The following is a 17,617-nucleotide window of genomic DNA, read 5'->3' as shown; positions in this document are numbered from 1 at the left end:
AATTTGTTAGATTTTTCAAACTACTTGTTCCAAATCACAATTTGTTTGAAATACTATTTTTTTTGCAAATAAAAATTTTCCAGTATTGTAAACTGGGAATTATAATTTAGAGTTTAGGACAGGGGATTTTCGTAAAGAATTATTATTCTGAGTTGCGAGATAGATTTTCAGTAAAGAAATATAATTTCGATTTTGGAAGCGGAAATTTCCGTGAATAATTATAAATTTGACGTTTGAACAGGAAATTTATAATGAATTACAATTAATTTTGACTTTGGGAGAGGCAATTTCTTAGGTGGGTAAACCTGGAAGTGTCACTTTGTCAAAACAAAGTATACCCTATGCCATAATTAAGGGATTATTTAATAACCAAAAGCCACATTTTGGGTTCTGCATTAATTATAAAAATGCATGTTACTGCCAGATTTACGTAAAGATAGCAGTACCATGGTAGGAATATTTGTTGTATCAACTTTTTTCTTTCACAGGAATTGAGGCCTCATTTATGGGCCTCCAACGCACCCAAAATAATTTTACAAAACCATTCTTTAACCTAGAAAAACTATCCTTTACCACAAAGTACTGATAGTGTACTAACTATACACTAATCATGAAAGTGAGTGCATCAGAATTGAGGACTCATTTTAGACTCTCCAACGCACCCAAAACCATCCCTTAACATTGGAAAACTACACCTTACCAAAAAATGCTGACAATCTGCAAGAAAAAGTATTTTATCAGTGAAATATTTTCTAGCTGTCAGAAAACATAAAAATTTATTTCCAAAAATCACCCCTAACACTCGAAAACTACCCTGTAAAGGAATGCGATAATTGTTGGCTGTACATTTTTTTGTAATGCATGATACTGTCAGCTTTACGTAAAGCTAACAGTGCCACGGTAGAAATAATGGTTAGCCACACTAACAGTGCCACGGTAGAAATAAATAACTAAAAAGTAAATATGCAGCAATCATAAAAGTGAATACATCAGAATTGAAGGCTGATCTTAGGCTCTCCAACGTCCCTAAAATCAATTTTCCAAAAGCATTCCTTAACATTGGAAAACTACCCCTTACCCAAAAGAACTGATATATTGCAAGAAAGAATATTGCATCAGTTTGGAATATTTTCCAGCCGTCTGGAAACATTTAATCCTTTTCTTTTTCAAGTGAAAATTTTTACTTTGCTTGAAAATTCATGAATTTTGTTGAAAATTTATCCTTTTTGGTAGAAAGTTCATTTACTTGGTTAATGATTCTTTCATTGTTCTTGAATAAAAATGGGACTCTTTGGTTGAGGATTAAAATATTTTTGTTTAAGGATTCAACTATTTTTGAAATTTCGTATTTTTGTTCAATTCAACTGTTTTTTATTTGATATTAAAATATTTTTTGGTTGGAAAATCAATTACTTGGTTGAAAGTAGAACCAGTTTGTAAAACATTTATTTTTGTGGTTAAGATTAATGTCTTGGGTTGAAAAGTAAACTATTTTGTCGAAAAATCGACTTTTGGGTTTAAAATTCATCGCTTGCGATAGAAATAAAAATAAAAAAATAAAAATTGTAAGTTTTTAAATAAAAATTAGTCTGTTTTGGTTGAGGATTCTACTACTTTGTTGAAAATTAGTTTCTGTTGGTTGACTTATTTTTTGTTTTTAAAATTAAAATATTTTTTCTGGAAAAAAAAACATTTTAACTTTAAAAAGTAATTCTGAACTTCTTTTCAACGTTAAGAATGTTCTGCTATTTGAGGAGTTAACTTAGATCGATAGTGACGATTTTCCATTTCCACGGTCGGTGAAAGAGATCTCAACTGATCGATTGTTACCATCTCCTATGATAGTACAGATTCCTTGTAAAAATGGCATAAAAATTTAACTTTTTGGTTATAAATACATCTGCTTGTGGTTGAAGTTAACTATTTTTGTTTGAAAACTCTACTATTTGGTTGTAAATTAATCTTGTTTGGTTGAAATATGAACTACGTTGTAAAAGTTGAACTTTGTTAAAAAATCAGTTTTATGACTGACAATTATTCATGTTTGTTAGGGAATTGAACTATTTTAGTAGAATTTCCGTAAAAAATTATAATTTGGTGTTTAGGACATGGGGTTCTCGTGAAGAATGATTATTTTATTGAAAAAGAGAATTTGAAAATTTAGTTTAATTCTGATTTAAAAGAAGGGGGAATTAAAAAAATCCCTGTTCTTTTAAGCTGTTTTGAATTAACTGGGAAAAATTAACAATTGTCCGGAAGAAACCTGGGAAATGACTGGAAATTGAAAACCATCCATCGGGTAGACCTGAAATTATTCAATACAATAACATTGCATGTTATTTACGATCGTTTATTTGCACTTATGAAACATTGATCAACATGAATTGGCTCTGAATGGATTGTAATCTGATGTTCCAACTCAGCATTATAATTGATAGTACATTTTTCGATTTAAATTTAAAAATTTCAATAGTTTAAAAATATTCTGAAATATTAATAGATCATTTGAAACCATTCAAATCTTTTGAACGGTTTAAATTTGACTGGAAAAATTGATCAATTGACGGGGCTATACACGGGAAATGACCGGGAATTAAAAATTATCCAATGGGCAGACGCCCTGAAATTATTTAATAAAATATGATGTCATGTTTTCGATCATTTATCATCGCTTATTGAACATTGATCGAATTGAATTGGCTCATTGTTCCAAAGACTTCTCATACCAATCCTGATATCTTGGACAATGAAACTATCTTTCTTTACCTTCCTTGATCGTCTTACTGCCACACCCCTCTTTATTGTTAATTTCCGAAATGAATTGGTTCTGAACTGAAGCGTATTATTGGTTGAAGGAAATGATGGTCGAAAAAGCGGTGTGAAATTAATAATTAACTCTAAACTGAATATCAACAGTTTATGGCGAACAGAGTTCGTTAATTATTTTATTAAGGTCACTATAATATCTTTTATGGCAGCTATTCAAAGTGGTTTAAAAATATTTTTCAAACACACTGAGAAGCTCAAATACAATTCTGAGTACTAGATGAGAATTAAAGGGAAAATTTTCCTTCTGGGATTTTTTCTCATCATGAGTTCAAATTCTAAAACTGGTTGGTGACAGTAAAACCAGGACTAGATGACAGAAAGTTTCTGGGAAGTTTCCTGCATGCTTTAGTCTCGTTTATGCTTTCCGACCACCGTGAAGATGAGCAATTATATTTTGAGGTTGAAGTATTCGTTTTAAGTTCTATGAGGTAACTTTTACTATTATTGAAATACTAGGAATCGAAATCGTCCAGTTGGAAAACTGGGAATCGTCAGGGATTTTTTTTTGTGTCAGGGAAATTTGATATCGTGTTAAAAGATGTATTTTCAACGAAATAGTTCCATCTTTAAACAATTATTGAAATTTTAAACCAAAACGGATAAATTCCCAACAAAGTATGTAGTTGAATTATCAACTAAAACAGATCATTTTTTAACTAAACAGTGGCGTATTTAACCAAAAGTGTTTTTGCTTGCTACCAAAAAATAACGATTCTTCCACAAAATCGATAAATTTCAGCTAAAAATGAAATAGTTAAATTTCCTGTTAAAAAAATAACTATAAAAAAATAGTTAAAGTTTTAACCGAAATGAAGTAGAATTTAATCTTCAAAAGTCGAATTTTCAACAATTTAGATAAATCCTCAACCAAAACAGATTGGTTTTCTACTCAACCGTTGCGTTTTTAACTAAAAAAGACTTAGTTTCTACCAAAAGATATGAATTGTTAAAACAAAAAGTTGAATTGTGAATTACAAAAGATGCAAAAAAATTTCAAACCGAAACAACTTTTCCTTGCAGAAAATTGAATTTTTAAATAAAAAAAGATTATATTTCTACGAAAATATTCGAAATTTTTTCTCCAAAAAGACGAATTTTCAATCAGTGTTGAATTTTTTAGTCTAAGAGAAAAATTCTAAAGTTTTAAATTTTTAACCTAAAAAGATGAATTTTCTATAAAACACTTGCATTTTCAATAAAGAAATTAATACAAGATGAATTTTCAACAAATATTCTACAAAGGAGTTATATTTTCAAAAAAACAGATAATTTTCTAATAAGCAGTTGAATTTTCTGCCAAATAGTAGGATTTTGTACCAAGCTGTAAACATTTTAAACCAAGAAACGAATAGATTCTAGAAAAAATTGCATTTTCAACCATAAAAATATTAAATTTCGAAAAATAGAGATGAATTTTCAAGCCAAAAGGACTAATTTTCTACCAAATCGTTGAATTTGCAAGCTAAGATAATGAATATTTGACCACAAAGATAATTTACGGTCAATCACATTCGAATCCATCACTAAAACTGATTAATTTTTTTTACTAATCTATAAATATCTGAAAAAAGTCTGGAATTGTCAGGGAATTTTTTACAGGATTTAAGTATAGCTACCCGAACTCTTTTTTGCCTTTTGCATTGCAATCATTTTATTTTGAAATTATACATTAATCAGTTCTTATACAGCACAAAAGTAATTTTAATGTAACATTACAATTAGGAACTAGAATTAATTGAAAATTTTATAATTTACCTTTTCTCTATTAAATGTTAATCTATCTTTTAATGAATATTGTTTTATACTTTGCAGTAATTAATTTTAGAGATCTAATGTACATAAGATTAAGGGTATGTGATACTTAGAAAATTATCGATTTGGCCAGTTTTAGGTTCCCCGGATTTTTTTCTAGAATAATAAATATTTTGTCTTCAAAATTTGGGAATTGATAGCGAACATGCTAACGGACGTCCCTGCACACTTTTTTTGTGGGTTAATTGAAAACAAAATTTATTTTCGTTAATTTGATTAATTTCCATGGCGCTTAGAAATTAGTATCGATTTTATCAGTCTTAGTTTCCCCCGGCTTTTTTCTAGATTAATAAATATTTTGTCTTCAAAATCTGAAGAATGATAGAAAGCATGCTAACGGACGTCCCTGCACATTTTTTATGGGTTAATTCTAAAAAAAAAATATGTTAAAGGCACTTCTGACTGGTCCATTAGAATTTTTATTTTGTTTAAAAAACTTAGTGTTATTCTTTTTTAGCTAGGACTCTAAAGCCCTGCGCTCAGTTGCATTCCAATTTAAAGAATAATAAAATTCAACTATTTAAACTAAATAAAAATACAATTGGATTAAAAAGACTTGCCCTTACATATTTGCAACTATTTCCCAAAAATTCGACACTATATTTACATTTTTAAAACTATAAAACCGCTGAGTATACACCACGTAATTGGTCACAATTCGATACAGGCCCTTAGTGCATAATAAGGAGAGAATTTCGTGTGGTTAAACTTAGATGTTGAGTTTCGCGAACTTGGAAATGATGGGAAAGGAGACGGTAATGGCCGGAACACAAGGGACATCATTCTAATTGATACTAGGAAACATGTTGGTCAGATTGGATAGATATAATTTTCAACGTCCAGTGTGCGAAATATTAATTCGCAGAGTTAAATCGCATACATGCTGCTTTTTAACAAAAAAGTAAAAAGCTGCATACAATTTTTATCATGTACCAATTAATTACAAGCAGTTTAAAAATCCAATAAATAAACCAATAGATAGGCCAGGGGTTTCTAGATCAAGTTTCCTACCTTACCGACTTTCACACTTAACACAGCTAAAGTGGTTCATATCCATGCTAAGTTTCTGGAATGTTTTTTTTTGGGTTGATGATTTACTATTTTAATTCAAAATTTTTGTTGTTGAAAGTAAACTATTTGGTTAAAAATTCGTTTTTAACTGATTCAATATTAATTTTCTAAGTAAAAATTGATTCATTTTCTCAACTAAAAATTAAATTTGATCCAATGAATGCCGTTTTTTATTTTAAATTTATCTTTTTTAGTTGTTAAAAAATTCATCTTCTTGGTTGAAAATGAATTTCTTTGGTTGAAAAATCAATTTTCATTGTTGAAAATTAACTTTTTCAACTGAAAATATAGTTATTCCTTTTTTTATTGAAAATTTACCTGTTTGATTTCATCTTTTTCGTCGAAAACTCAACTATTTGGTAAAAAGTTAATATTTTTCGAAGATTCACCATTTTAGTTAAAAGTTAATTCCTTTAGTTAAAAATGTGTCTATTTCGTCGATAATTGTTTTTCTTTTCGCTAAAAATTATTTTTTTTTTTAATGAAAATATAACTACTCCGTGGTTGATTAAAAATTCACCTTCTTTAGTCGACAATATTGAAAATTCATATTTTTGGTTGAAAATCCTATCTATTGTCGCAGAATAGTCTTCTCGGTGAAAAATTAATTTTTTGCTATTTTTTTAATTATCCGTTTTTCGAAGAAAGGTAATACTCTTGAATGAAAATTCATGCTTTTTAGTAGAAATTTTTTATTTTTTGGTTGAAATGTTAACTATTAATTTTTTAAAAATTAGAGTTCTTAGGTAAAAAATCAATTTTTTCTAACACACGTACGAAATGTTCGATTTTCGACGCATGTATTGCGTGCGGGAAGTGACCAATTCCGAAACCGTGGTAAAAAGCAGTTAGAAAAAGACTTTCTAGCTGCTGCGCTTGCGCTCTTTGAGTAAGATTACTTTTTCTTGCTGTTGCGCTTGAGCATTTCGAGTCAGAATTACTTTCCCGTACTGTCGGAATCATAACCTACCATAAATTACTGATAAATTACCATAAATTGCCGATAAATTACCGAAAATTTCTGAAAATTTTGGAAATTTAGCCAATTTTCATAAATTTTAGGAAATTTATCAAATTTTCAGAAATTTTTGAAATTTTTGAAAATCTTCCAAAAAGCTTCGGATACACTAAATTTGTATAAATTTTCGGTAATTTACAGATTTACTAAAAATTTCCGGAATTTCCGTGTAATGTTTGTAATTTTACCATAAATTTCCAAAAAATACTATACATTTTCAAAAAATTAGTTTTGATTGTTTCTCGAATCGAAAATTTCCCACATTTGTTAGAATAAATATCGTGTGCTACAGGAGCTAAAAGTAGGCAGTTGCAACTCTTGTGAAGTTTACAGCATTTGCCATCGGCTCATCTTCGGGTCGTCTCTGGCTCGCACAGCTAACTTCACACTCGTGTGGAACTGCCTACTTTCCGCACTTGTAGCATAATATACGATTTTCACCTAGAAATGGAATTATTCTATTTTTAGTTGAAAATTTGTGTCTTTTATTAAAAAGTCAGAGATTTTTGACATTGGTATTTTCTAACAACCCTGAGTTTGAAAATTTTAATTTTTAATTTGAAATGTCATGACTAAATGTCATTATTGAAATGTCATTATCTTATTGAAAATTCATGTATTATGTTAAAAATTAATATTTTCTGGCAGAAACTGATTTTTTTATATATCAATTTAATCTTTTTTATTGGAAATTCATATTTTTTGTTGAAAATTGTACTATGTTGTTGAAAATTTATTTATTCAATTGAGCATTCTATTTTAAGTTGTAATTTAATCTGTTTTAGGTGAAAAAGCAAGTATTTTAACTTTTTGGTTAAACAATCGTTTCTTTGGATGAAAATTAAACTATTTTGACGATGATTAAACTTATATGATGAAAATACGTTTTTTCTTATTGAAGTCAACTGTTATTAATTAAAAATTTCAATCTTTTTTGGTTGAAACATCAATTAGATTTGATGTTGAAAATTAATTTACTAATAACTAATTTACTATTCCATTTTTTGTTGGAAATTAAACATTTTTTTTCTAGTTGAAATTTCGACTATTTGGTTGGAAACTGATCATTTTAGTACCACTCGTTTTTTCTGTAGAAAATTAATTTTTTTGGTTGAATATTTAACTTTGTTGTAGAAAACATGTGTTTGTTTCTTGTTTAAAGTTAATTTTTAGTCATACAAATGTGATTATTGCATTTTTTGATCAAAAACCGTCATTTTTAAATTAAACATTTAACCATTTAGTTTAAAATTTACGCAATTTGTTGTAAATTCGTATTTTTTGATCAAAATGAATCTTCTTGCTTTTAAATTCTACTATGCGGTTAAAAACTTTTTTATTTTGTTGAAAATTCTTTTTTTTTTGACGAACATCAATCTTCGTGTTTGAAACTTTAACTATTTGGTTCAAAGTTGATTATTTTTTTGAGAATTCGTCTTTTTATTAGGAACTTAATCTTCTTGGTTGAAAATTCATCTTTTTGATTTAAACTTTTAACTGTTAAGTAGAAAGCTCGTCTTTTAGACTTGAAAATTCAACATTCTGGATGAAAATTTTGTTCTTTACAATTTTACTTTATAACTTTATAACTATTTGAAAATGAATTGTTTTTTATTTGAAATGGCAATCTTTTCTAGTTTAAAATATCAATTATTACATTTTTGAGAATTCATCTTTCTTCGTTGAAAGTTCAACTACTTGGCGGAAAGTTGAACTATGTTGTTCATTCATAAAAAACAGTAAGATTTTAGCAAATGCCCCCTTCTCCCAAATTGTCTTACGTAATTTTTCGATAATCCCTATATAAATTCACGAACAAAATTGAGTCGACAAAAATTATTACGGTGCAAAACCTACGGACCTGCTAAACGCTTATAAACATAAACCCTTTATAAACGTGATAAATATAGGGTTAAAATAGTTTAAAAGGTTTATAAAAAAATGTAATATTAGCAAGATTTTAATTCACGATAACATAACGTCAGTCCCGATTAATAAATCAAGGTATATCTGCAATACTTGATACATAATGTGACCTCTTTGATGTTACCATGCAAGTTAGTGTCATTGTGGCTGCATTGAAAATAATTGCAGTCATCAAGACAGGGCAGCAGTGCAATGAACTGTGGTAGAATAAGTTGGTTACGTCCAGAGACACCAAAACGTGTGAAGTGAATTTGTAAATTTGTATTTTCTGTAGTAAATTCATGTCAGACATGTTAGACATTTCTCTTTGACGACTTGTTTCTTACTTCCGCGATCACGACAATCAGTCTCAAGATAAGAATCCCGACTTTACTCATATACACGACAATGCTCTCTTTTAACAAGTTTCTCAATTTCAGAAACTTTCAGAAAGAAAGATCAGCAAGATTTATTTTGAACTTGTTTCTGGTCCCTAAGACACCAAACAAATCTGTCTTTATTTAAGTAAAGTCAAACTAGTTCAATTTTTAGTTTATTAAAGATTTCCTTGTTTCCTCCCTGTTTTTAAGATACTTCCACATTTTTGCAACTAATGGCGAACTGAAATAATAGAAATAAAAAAAATCCAACTATTTTAATATAAGTTAATTCTTTTTGGTTGAAAATTCAATTATTTCGGTAGAAATTTCACCGTCTTTGGTTAAAAATGCTACATTTTAGTTGAAGATCTGTTTTTGTTACGGCTTCAATTATTTTGTTGAAAATTCGACTTTTTTGTTTGAATTCAACTCTTATTTTTAGTTGAAATCTATCTTGGTTTAACAATCAACTATTGCGCTTTTCTTTAAGGATAATTTTTTAACTTAAAATGTAATTCCATTTTTTAAGATAAAATTGGTTTTCTTTGTTAAGAATTCATCCTTTTTGGTTAATGATTTAACTGTTTAGTTGAGAACTGAACTATTGTCTGGATTGAGGATTGAACTACTTTGTTGAAAATTCTTCTTCTTTGGTAAGTTTGACTGTTTTTTATTTAAAATAAAAATATTTTTTTGTTAAGGAATCATCTACGTGGTTGAAAATGGAATTACTTTGTAAAAAATTAATTTTCTTATTGGAGCTTCATCTCTTTGCTTTATTATTGATTTAACTGGAAATGTTACTATTACTATTACTATAAATTTTTGGTTGAGGATTTAACTGTTATGTTATAAATTCGTCTTTTTTTATTGAATCCAACTGTTTTTCATTCTTAATAAAAATATTTTATTGGTTGGGAATTAATCTTTTTTGGTTGAAAAAATTTAATTGAAAATTAAACTATTTTTAAATCTAAACTATTTGTTTAAAAATAAACTTTTTTTGTTGAAAATTCATATTTTTGTTTTAAAATTCAACTATTTTGTTAGAAATTTCCACTATACAGATGAAAGTAGAACTTCTTTAATAAAAATTCGTTTTTTTTTATGAAGATTTATCTTTGCTTTGAAATTTAACTATTTTGATTGCATTTTGATGCATTTTTTAAAATTAATTTTTTAAACTGAAAGTTCAACTAAAGAAATTATAAAAAATTTGTATATTGTGGTAGAAACTCTGTGAAATTTCAACTACTTTTTTCAAAAGTCGTCGTTATTGGTTGGATTGATTTTTTTTGGTTTTTTGATAACAATATTTTTGTGTTGAAATATCAAGTATTACTCGAAATTTAGATTTTTACCTGAAAATTTAAATATTCCATTGTTGACTAAAAATTTACCTTTTTAAATTGAAAATGAAACTGTTTGGTTGAAAATCGATTTTTTTAGTTGAAAATTCAACTATTTGTTTAAAAATTCGTCTATTTTGTTGAAAATTTGACCATTTGGTTAATTCATCTTTTTGGATAGAAATTTCTTATTTTTAGGTCGAAAATACCTTCTTTTGGCTTTAAAATAAAATTCAATTCTGCTTGAATATTTATCTGTTTCTGGATGTAGTTTATTCATTTTTGTTTAAAAAATGCAACCATTGGGTTATAATTTCATCTTTGCAGTTTGAAATTTTGCTTTGAAAAGTATGCTTTGGAACTTTCACTATTTGGTTTTAAATCCAACTGTTTGGTCGACAATATTAATTTTGTATTGTTGAAAATTGCACTATTTCTTTTAAAATTCTACTTTTTCGGCTGAAAATTGAACAGTTCTTGATTGTAAATGCATCTTTTTTTGTTAAAGATTAATCCGTTTTGTTTCATATTTTTTCATATTTTTTTATAGAAAAGTTCTAGGTCGAAAGTTCAACCCTTTGGTTGGAAATGTATCTTGTTTGGTGGAGTTTTCTGGCTTATAAGTCAATTGTTATGCGAGTTTTTAGTTTGAGAACTCAACGTTTTCGTTGAAAATTAATCTCTTTTGGTATAAAATTCATCTTTTTGGTTGAAAATTTAAATGTTTTATTAAAAGTGCAATATATTTAGACTTGGAATTTTAAGCTTTTCATATTGAATTAAATATGGAACATGTATATAAATTTTATTTAAAATAATTTATTCTCCTATTATCGTGAAAAATCACCCTGTTTTCCCTATTTTGAGAGAAATTTGGGTTGATTAGTTTGTTTTTATTTATTTTCTTATGAACTTATAAAAGAATAAAACCAAAAAAGAGTTTAATGAATTTTTTCAAGCTGTTACTGAACAATTTATCTCGTCAGAATCAAAGTATGAATGGATCTCGGCAAATCAGAGGCGCCACTCACGAATGTGGATCAGCCCAGCAATTTGCTTTTACCTTTCCTCTTGTCCTTCTTTCTTTTTTATTTATAAAACTCGACTTCCAAAGTCATTTCTTACTTTTCTCTTTTCACCGCTTGATCGGGAATGAAGCGAATCGCCAGACCCAAAGAATCCAGAGCAGTGCGATGAGCTTTATTTGAATAAAAGATCCAGGGATGAACTTCGTCGAAGAGCTTTTAAATGGGATGGTCTTCTCGTAACTTTTTTTCTGGGAAAAGAAATTGAAAATCGTCATTGTAAGTCTAATGACCCATAGTTCAGTAATAAGGACAGGCCACGGGCTCACCACACTATTAACACTATTGCATACTTTTTTTGAGTGATGGCACTATTTTTCTAGTAGTTCAAAAAAAAAAAAATGAAACTAAAGAAATTTTGTCTCACAATTCTCCGCTAATGCCAATATTTCTTTACTTTTGATGAATACTCCAAAAAATGTAATAATTGATATTTTGAGCAATAAAATATTTTCATCTTAAATAAAAAATAGTGGTATTGAACCAAAAAGGACGAATTTCCAACTCAATAGCGGAATTTTCAACTAAAGGACGTTCGTTTTGAACTAAAGACTTGCTTTCTTAATTGAAGAGATGATCTTTCTACAAAAGAGTTAAATTTTCATCCAAATAGTAGTTAAATTTTCAACAAAGAAGTTTAATTTTCCGCCAAAAAAGATGAATTCTCAACAAAAGAATTTTTTAAGCAAATAGTCGAATTTTCAAAAAAAGCAAATTAATTTTCTACTAGAAAAGACGAATTCTCAACAAGATACATAACATTTTTATCAAATAGTTAAATTTTCAAATAAAACATTTTTTTTATGAAAAAAAGACGAATATTCAACAAGATTACTGCATATACTAAAGTCTTTGTTAAAATATAATAATATGCTGAATAGTATAAATTTTATTTGTTTAATCTTTAGTTTCTATTTTATTCGTTACTAAATATTTTTAACTAATGAGTTGAATTTTTAAACTAAAGTAGTTCGAATTTAACCAACAATAAAGTAGTCAAATTTTCATTCAAGAGAGAATATGAATTCCCGTCAAAAAAATAAATTTCAACTATAAGTTGAATCATCAACAAATAGTTCAATTTTCCGGTAAAAAATCAATTTACCCCCCCCCCCTCAACCCAATAAAAACGGATTATTAACTAAAAGTATGAATCTTCAACAACAAAAATTAACTTTTTAAGTAAAAATAGTTCCACCAAGCATTTGAATGTTCCAACCAAAAATGTAATACTTGATATTTCAAAAAAAAAAAAAAAATGTTTTCAATTAAAAAAGATCAGCATTCAACAAAAAATTGAATAGTAATATTTTCAGTTGAAACAAATTAATTATCTATAAAAACACGAGTTCCTAGGAAAATAGTTCATTTTTCAATTAAATTAATAAGTTATCAACTAAAATAATTAATCTTTAGAGGAAAAAAATGTATTTTTAAAGAAATAGAATTTGCAATCAAGAAGATGAATTTTATACCAAGAGGAATTGTTTTCTATCAAAAAGCACCACGTTTTTAACAAAATACATTACATTTTAATTTTAAAAATCAATGCTCGACCAATAATGGAACAGTAAAATTTCTATTTAAAAAATTAATTTCTAACCATAAATGGAACAATATTTCAAACGAGAAGAATAACTTTCAAACGTAAAAGACGAATTTTCAACAAAATACATGAATTTTTTATTAAAAAGGATCAGTTTTAATCCAAACAGGTGCACTTTTAATAAAAAAAATTGATATTCTACCAAAAGGTAAATTTTAAACAAAATACATCAATTTTCAACTAAATAGTCAAATTTGCTTTCAAATTGTTAAATTTTTTACAAAACAATTAAATCTCCAACGAAACGAATAAATTACCTACAAAAAAGTTAATTTTTAAGATTTAAAGGATTGCAGTGGAGGAAACAAGAACCAGACTGATTTCTAGAAATAGGAGCCTTTTAGTTATACGACAGAAGGTTTGGCGACGATTTGCAATTACGATTTACGGAGAATTGTGCCAGAAATGGCCTACGTTCTAGATTTATCTAGTTTCTTGGCACATTTTAGGGTTTAACAATAACTATATCAGTTGTTTAACTTTTAAATACAGAATGCACAAAAAAATTCCTAAAATCTAATATAATCAAAAATAAGAATTGAATTAAAGAATCTTTCGGTGATTTATTATAACTTTTGATTTTTTCAATTTTTTTTGGTTTTTCAAATAATAAATTATGAAATATTTTAAGATTGTATTGAAAAATTTAAATTCGAATAAATTTCAAGGTTTCTTAATTGAAAACCCAAAGAAATGTCACCTTTTTTCTCTTTTTTCGCTTAAATACGAACTAAATTATTAGGACCAGATAAGTAAGTCCAACTTTTTCTGGTTTAAGGTTAATTGTTTTAATTGAAAATTTAACTGTTTTTATGTATGTTTGGGTTAAATATTTAACTATCTTGGTTAAAAATAATTTTGTTTTAATTGCATATTTTTGTGCTAAAAATTAAACTTTTTTGTTGTAAATTTGTCAAGTTTAAAAATTAATCTTTTTTGGTATAAAAAAAATAAAATAAAAATTAAAAATAAATTAAAAATAAATAAAAATTAGCTTTATTTTAAATTTATATTTTTATGTTGAAAATTGAAATAAAATCTTTGTTGAAAATTCATCTATTTGGTTGAAAATTACCTTCTTTTGTTGAAAATTCGTCTCTAGGTTCAAAATTTTATGATTTTGGTTGAAAATTTTAGTATTTTTGGAAAAGCAATCTTTCTGGTTTTATGATTCAACAATTTGCTTGGTTTTTTTGTTTGTGATTCAACCTTTTAGTTGCCAAAAAATCTTAGAATTTTATTTTTTTTTAGATGAAAATTCAACTGTTTGGCTGAAAATGCATTTTTATAATTTTAAAATTCAACAATTTAGTTTAAGCATAAACTGTTTTGTTAAAAAATTCTTTTGGATTGAAAATTCAAGTGTTCTAATAAATTCGTCTTTTTGGCTTACAAAATTCCATTGTTTTATTGAAAATGCAAATGATATTATGATGGATTTTTGTTGAGGAAGATTCATCCTTTGAGATTGAAAATTTAAGTGTTCTAATAAATTGTGTTTGTTTTTGACTTAAAAAATCAACTGTTTTTTTTTTAAATGCAACTGTGTTTTGTTGCTTTAATCTTTTTATATAAATTTGTTGATTTGCATTCAAAATTAATCTTTGATGGTATAAAAGTTCTTATTTGAAAATTCATCTTTCTTGGCTGAAGATATAACTATTTGGTTCAGAATGAAGCTGGTTTTGGTTGAAGTGTATTTTTTTTGTTAAACAATTTTTTTTTTGAATAGAATTGTTGAAATCTTGAAACTATTGACAAGGCTTGTATTTCAAGACGGTATTGAATCATTGAGTGGCTATCATGTTTCATTCTCAGTCTTAAGGTTTATCTTATCTGCCTAAATCTCCTCCTAGTTTCAATATGCCAATTGTGTTCGGAATTAAATTTTGAATGGAGATTCGAAGAGTGGACAGGGATGGGTTGGCTAACTGAAATAAAGAGAGACTTCGACCAGTTCTGGTTTAAATGTGTCATCTAAAAATACAGGGAGCTCAGACGAACAACACTCAGAGCGCCACTTGGTAGACTGCACGTAACATAATAAGTTGCACGCAGATGCAAGTGAAAACTATGACTCATTATTCCTTGCTGACCGCGCTATACGTGACAATAAACATAGAAATTAGTATGCTTTTCCAAAAACAGGGATTAAATTTCAATTCTAAGTTCTCGATTAAATTTTTTTTTTTTAATGTGGCATCAGTGCAAGGCGAGGGGGAAATAAGTCTTGTAATCCGCTGCATATCTGTACTGGGAATCCACTGTAATTCGTGTAATCCAGGGTGATCCGAGTAATCCATTTGTAATCAACGGTAATTCAAGTACATAATTGGACATTTCCACTGGTAATCCACCGTAATCCACTTTTATGCCAGTTCTAATGTGCAGCAATACTGTTATAATCTGCCATAATCAAATGTAATTCCGATTATTCGGAGTAATGCAGGTAATATAAATAAAGAATTGTAATCCAACGTATTCCAGAGTTATACACTTGGAATCCGCCGTAATCCAGTTCTAATATAGTGTAATACAGTTCTATTTCTATGTAGTCCACCTGTAATTTTAGTTATCCACTTGCAATCGGACCTAATTCACTTGTATTCCAGGATAATCAACTTCTATTCGGCTAATCCACTTGTTATCCTCGGTGATTCACTTGTAATCATCGTTAATCCATTTGTAAACCACATGCATACACTTGTAATCCATATGCATAGAGCTGTAATCCATGTGAATTCAGTTGTAATCCAGTTCTAATATGGAATAATGCAGCTATAATCAGGCAAAATCCACTTTTAATGCGAGGAGTCCCGAACGTTCGGACTAATTCAGGGAATCCACTTGTGATTCGGGATAAAACCGATTATTCGGAGTAATTCAGGTGATCCAAGTAATCCAATTATAATCCAGTAATTCGAAGTAATTTTAGTAATTGAAGTAATGAACTTGTAATTCAGATAATCCAACTAATTCGGAATAATTTACATAGGTAATCCAAATAGTTCACAACGATTTTCTTCAAAAAAAAATTTTTTTTGAAGAAAATTAATTTTGATAAGGGGTCACTCACAAAATACGTGATACATTTTTCAGTAACTTCTGACCCCCCCCCCCCCCCCCCCCCCCCCCCCCCCCTCCCTCTGCATGATACTTTCTCCATTAGTCTTAACATGGAAAATGATAATTCGTCAGACCCCCACCCACCCCTAAACTATCACGTATTTTGTGAATGACCCCTAAGTGAATATTTAACTGTTCCAATTTTGTTAAAAATTGATCTTTTTTATTTGAAAATCCATGTATTTGATTGAATATTCGTGTTTTTGGACGAATATTTTTTTTCGTTTATAATTAATGATATTGGTTGAAAATTCAACTATTTGATAAAAAATTAATCTGTTTGTAGGAAATTCAACAATTTTGTTGGTAAGCAATTTTTCGTTGAAAATTCAATTGTTTTGGTTGATTCATAATTTTTTAAAATACACTGTTAAAAATTAACTTTTGGGTGGAGATGTATTATTTTCGTTTAGAAATAATCTCTTTGTTTATAAAATTATATATATTTTTAAAAATTTAGGTGTTTTGTTGAAAATTCAATAATTTTGTTAAAAACACAACTTTTTTGAAAATTGAACGTTTTTGTTAAAAAGCATCCTTTTTGGTTGAAAAATGAATTGCTTTTTAAAAATTCTGCTTTTTGCTTGACTTTAACTGCTTTCAATTTAAAGTTAAAATCTGTTTTTTGAAATGTCAAGTATTACATTTTTTCCCTTTGAATTCATCTCTTTTTGGTTAAAATTTAATTGCTTAACTAAAAATCTAACTCTATTCTATTTTTGGTGAAGGATTGATATTTTCTAGTCGAAAATTCATCTTTTTCAGTAGCTAATTAATCTTCTCGGATGTAAATTCAAATATTTGGTTTAAAGTTAATTTATTTTGTTGGAAATTAAACAGTTTTGTTAAAAAATGTCCTTGTTGGTGAAAAGTCAACTGTTTTGTTAAAAATTCGTCTTTTTCGTTGACTTCAGCTATTTTTTATTTAAGATTAAAATCTCTTGCTTGTAAGGCGAACTATTATATTTTTCATCAGCAATTCACCCATTTTTGTTAAAAAAAGATTCTACTTTATAGAAAATTCTACGATTTGGTGAAAAAGACATTTTTTGGATGAAGATTCTTCATTTCGTTGTTTTTTGTTTGAAAATTTATTATTTGACTAAAAATTAAACTATTTAATTTTCGGTGAGAAATTTATCCTTTTTAGTAGAAAATTCAACTACTTCGTTGAAAATTTATGTTTTTCGGCAAAAAATTAATCTTCTTGGTTGAAAATTCAACTATTTGGTTACAAAGCAATCAATCAAGGGATTTATGTTTTCCAATTTGTTTGAATTCTTTCAAATTCATCTGGAATTCTTATAAATTTCATCAGATTCTTTGAATTTAAAAGAACCTTAGCTACATTATTAACGCACATTAGTCACTTTTAGTCGCTGTTTGGGTTTGAAATTAGCCATGTTATTGCATTTATAACCATTTTTTAAAATTAT

The 17,617-nt window shown here is 27.8% G+C and overlaps 1 protein-coding gene across 5 annotated transcripts in view; it reads left to right on the top strand.

Moving 5' to 3' along the window:
* The window catches only part of LOC117179745 (centrosomin), a 136,733-nt gene that overhangs the window by 46,109 nt on the left and 73,007 nt on the right, over positions 1-17,617 (top strand). The window lies entirely within an intron of this gene.

Source organism: Belonocnema kinseyi, chromosome 9, assembly GCF_010883055.1.
Source record: "Belonocnema kinseyi isolate 2016_QV_RU_SX_M_011 chromosome 9, B_treatae_v1, whole genome shotgun sequence".
In the NCBI taxonomy this organism is placed as follows: domain Eukaryota; kingdom Metazoa; phylum Arthropoda; class Insecta; order Hymenoptera; family Cynipidae; genus Belonocnema; species Belonocnema kinseyi.
Note: the sequence above shows the minus strand (reverse complement) of the source record. Positions and strands in the feature narration are given on the sequence as shown.